The following is a 4,325-nucleotide window of genomic DNA, read 5'->3' as shown; positions in this document are numbered from 1 at the left end:
GGTCACCTTGTTCAGCCTCCCATGCTTATGCTTGAATCAAGCTGTAGAGGTCACAATGACCAGTGTTGACAAGACTTCTACGTGAGAAAGTTTACAGAATTCCTGTGACAACATTCACCAAAATTATAGTTAGAAATTTGACTTCTGTTAGATATATTAAGATCCTTTAGATGCACAATCCCTATCTAACCCTTATCGGAGAAATATAATTAAAAACAAAATCTTCTCCCAGCCCAGAAATCCTCTCCACAAAGGAAATAGGGAAAAAAAAACACTTTTATTATTGAATAAGCATTAAACCAGAATATGATGTGCACCACAGGCAATCCACCACAAAGATAAAAAGAAATTTCACCCTTTTTTATAGCCAAGAAGATAACAATCCATTACATACAAGTTTTCAAGATAAATAATAACTAGTCCTCAAGTAAGAGGACCTGACTGCACCATGTGTCCAACATAGTTTATCGTAACTTTACCAGGTAGTTGAGGTGACCATCTACGTTAGTCAATTGGCTTTATTCAGAAGAAAAAGAAACTTCTCACATCTTTATGATAGGGGATAGTTTGCAACTTGGAGCTAGGCACCCAAGAAGTGAGGCTCCTATCTTAGCTCAGAAACTGAGAGGCAGAGGCAATTCTCCTTGATGTTCACATTTCTAAGAGATGGTTCCCAGGTCCTTGATAAAGACATTCCTGGGTCATAAAGCTGACAAAACACTTCCGTAGTCTTCCAAAAGTTGTATATACATTTCCAAAGAGAGGAGAATGCACTTGCAATTGCTACTTTTCTAAAGTAAATGATATGATAAAAAAAGGGGGAGGGAAATCATATTAAGTCTCTTATTTTTAAATTTGTATTTGTCCCTACACCCTTCGGTTGCCTACTTTTCCCACTCCTGCTCCAGGTCAACCTGGCTCTCCACCTGCTGACCTTCCAGTAATCTTTCTAGAGTGTCTGCTGTTACCTAAAATCCCTGGATGAGTCAGAGGAAGGTCCATAATCCCTCCACAATTGTTACCAAAATGTGTTTCTAAATAAGCTTTTTTAAAAAATGGGTATTCATTGATTTCAGTATTTTTTCATTTTGTGTTGCCAAGAATTCCCTCTACCTGTATAAACATCTGCTAGAATTCTCTGCCCACTTTCTGATATGTTTCTGATAATATCATCTTCCTCATATCCTTCCAAAAGGGAGGATTCTCATTTTCCCTACACCACATTTATCAGGTCCAGCATTCTCCTGATTCCTGTTGCAAATTTTCAGCTCATTCTTCTGAAAACTCCCTTTAGTAACTCACCCTCCTGTGGTTTAGGAAGTCTAGTGATGTATGCCACCTTTTTCAACCATTTTCTTCACCATTCACTAATACCCATAATGGTAGGTAACAAAAAATGGCTCTAATGATGAACTAGTCACCAGCTGTAGTTCATAATTCCTTGTCTTCTGCACCAGGGGCTTTCAGTTCTTTCCATTTCTCTAACTACTCAGATGGCCACATTCTGGATCTTGATTTCTACCTCTAGAAAATTCACCAGGTATATTTAACTCTCTTATCCCATCCCTTTAACACTCTATCCTTTTTATCTCCCTTGCTCTTGACTTCATCCTCCAGAATCTCTCCCAAATATCCATTGAGCTTTGTGCCTTTAGCTTCTCTGCTCTATTGATGCTGTTGCCAAATTTCCTTTACTCTTACCTCTGTCTATTCTGCTTAAGACAACTTTACTGAGTCCCCATTTTCTGTAAGAGAAATTTTTAGTTGTTTAACATGACCTTTTGCATCTTAGCTGTGGCTACTTTTTCCAAATTCATTTCCACCCACTTCGCCTGTCCTCAATTTATACCAGAATGCTTGTTCAAATATACCAATCACTTTGATTTCCCATATGCCTTTATTTATTATCTCCATATGAATAAAACATTCTTTTCATTTTAAAATCTCTTTTACATGATTTTTCCCCTTTTCTTTCAATATCCTCTGCCATTGATCTGGTCAGGTCAGTGGTACTTACTCTGGATTGTCATGTCCTCCACCTGTTCTATTTTTCTCTATTCTCTTCCTATTCCAAAGTAACCTTCCAAACACCTCACTTAGAATACATCAAATATTGCTTAAAATTTATTGTTGTCATTTTATAAATAATATCATCCTCTGAAATCTAACGAATGCCAACCTATTTTTCCAGCAATATTCATTTTATTTACATACATCTTTGTCAGTTAGTTTATTCATTGATTTAGAAACATAACTCTCCCACTTCTAATTTGCTTATAATCCCTTATTTCATATGCTTCATATTTCCAATTCCAAAAGATAATTCAAAGGTTGACTTATCTCATATCCTCCTTTAAGCCTTTTTTGACCACTGTAACATAATGTGATTCATCTTTTTTGCAATTTACAATTTGGTAAGTCTTATTCCCCACACTTTGTTTTGGTGCTATTTTGTATACATCATTACCACTTCATGAGGAATAAAGCCCACATATTATGAGATGTGTAGTTTATTACAGGTGTTTAAATTGGTCATTACTTTTCTGTTTATTCTGTTGTTTTACATTGTTAACTATGAGAAGTAAAGATGTGCATGGCTTATTGAGGGAGGTCAGTTGGAAAAATCTTCCATCTAGTAAGCATCAGAGCTGCCAGTCAGGCTCTGACAAGAAAAGCTTCTGATGGGAGGTACAGAGAAAAATGGCAGTCTTAACCGGCCTTCTGAAAATAACATTACTTTTTGCAAAGTAAAGCTATTATGATTTTGACCTGAACATACAAGTTTTAATTTATAGGTTACAATACTATTTTACTTATGGGATATTCAATGAGTAAATATGGCCTCTTGGACTTCAATCATTGTTTTAGCAAGTCATGAAACTCAGTGGTTGATATAATTATATAGTCATGCTATTTATTTTATTCTCATTTGGTCTTCTGATTTTTCTCAGAAATTCAAACATTTGACTCATTACTTCATAAAATTTCTACCTTTTCCACTCATTTCCAAAGCACCCCAGTTCTTTGACTCATACCCCAATGACTCCATCCCTCTGACTTCCTTCCTGCCTCAAAGAAAGAATCATTCCTCTCCTTCCCTAAGTTAATTTGTACTTTGGTTCCACTTCTTATTGGTCTCTTCCCAAACCTTAGGTCTTCAGCAGATAAAATTCTCACTTGGCATCATGTTCTCTCTTTTCTATATTGAAGCAAACATGAAAATCAACAAAATCCTTAGAGTATTTTTACTTTAACTTCTGTATATTTCTCTACCAAAAGCTTCAGAAAAGAAGTGAGTACTGTACCTCAAACTTGATACAAGGTGTGTGTCTTGACGTTGTGGCTGGCTGTTGTGTGACATTAAACAGGCCAGGTGAGCCAACTGGGTTTCAGTTTTCCCATTTTTTGAAAATATTATTAGAGACGAGGTCTTACTCTGTCACCCAGGCTGGAGTGCAGTGGCACGATCATAGCTCACTGCAGCCTCGAACTCCTGGGCTCAAGTGATCTTGCAAGCCTCCAGAGTAGCTGGGACTATAGGCATGAGCCACTGTTGTGCCCAGCCCTAGTTTCCTCCTTTAAACATAAAATTATTCTTACCTTGCAGAATGTTACAAACTGGAAAAAAGAAGACGAAGAAGAAGTAATAAACTATTCAATATTTATCTCTTTTCCAATGAATCTAAAATATTTCTAGGCAAAATCTCTTTAACTCTACTCTTGCATGTTCAATAATCTGCTTGTCATGGCTGCAGAATTGCCTTTTCTCTCCATTTCATTCAAAGGTACACTATTCTTAGCTGTTTCAGAATTACGTTCTTTTACCTTTTTTCTATTATGCAGTGAGTCACTAGGTCTAAGTGATTCTCTCTTTCTCTTTTCAGACAGTATTTGACTTTTGACTAAGTTATAACAATTTCTAAATGTTTTTTTCTCCCCTCTCTAATCAGCCCCTTTTTCAATCCATCTCTGTTGCTAGTCATTGTTTGTAAACTACATAAATTTCTCCATCAAAATCCTCTAATTGCTTCCCAATGGCTACAAAATTAAACAAATATGTATCATTCCTTCAATATGGTCTGATATTCAAGATCGTATTCTGCTATTAACTTTTTAACTAGAGCCAAATTGAACTATTTATCCTCCTTTGGCTATACGCCTTGCCTGTCGGCCCTTATCTTCCTCTGGAATTTCATCTCGTCCATCCTTCCCGTGGAAACTCAACTGCATTCTCATTTTAATATCCTCTTCTCTTTAGCCAGAAGTGATCTAATTCTTTTCTGAACACACTGATACTGTGTTTTATCTCTTTAGTAGCCTACCTC

The sequence above is a fragment of the Propithecus coquereli genome, unplaced genomic scaffold (genome assembly GCF_000956105.1).
Source record: "Propithecus coquereli isolate 6110/MARCELLA unplaced genomic scaffold, Pcoq_1.0 Scaffold35, whole genome shotgun sequence".
Taxonomy (NCBI): domain Eukaryota; kingdom Metazoa; phylum Chordata; class Mammalia; order Primates; family Indriidae; genus Propithecus; species Propithecus coquereli.
Note: the sequence above shows the minus strand (reverse complement) of the source record.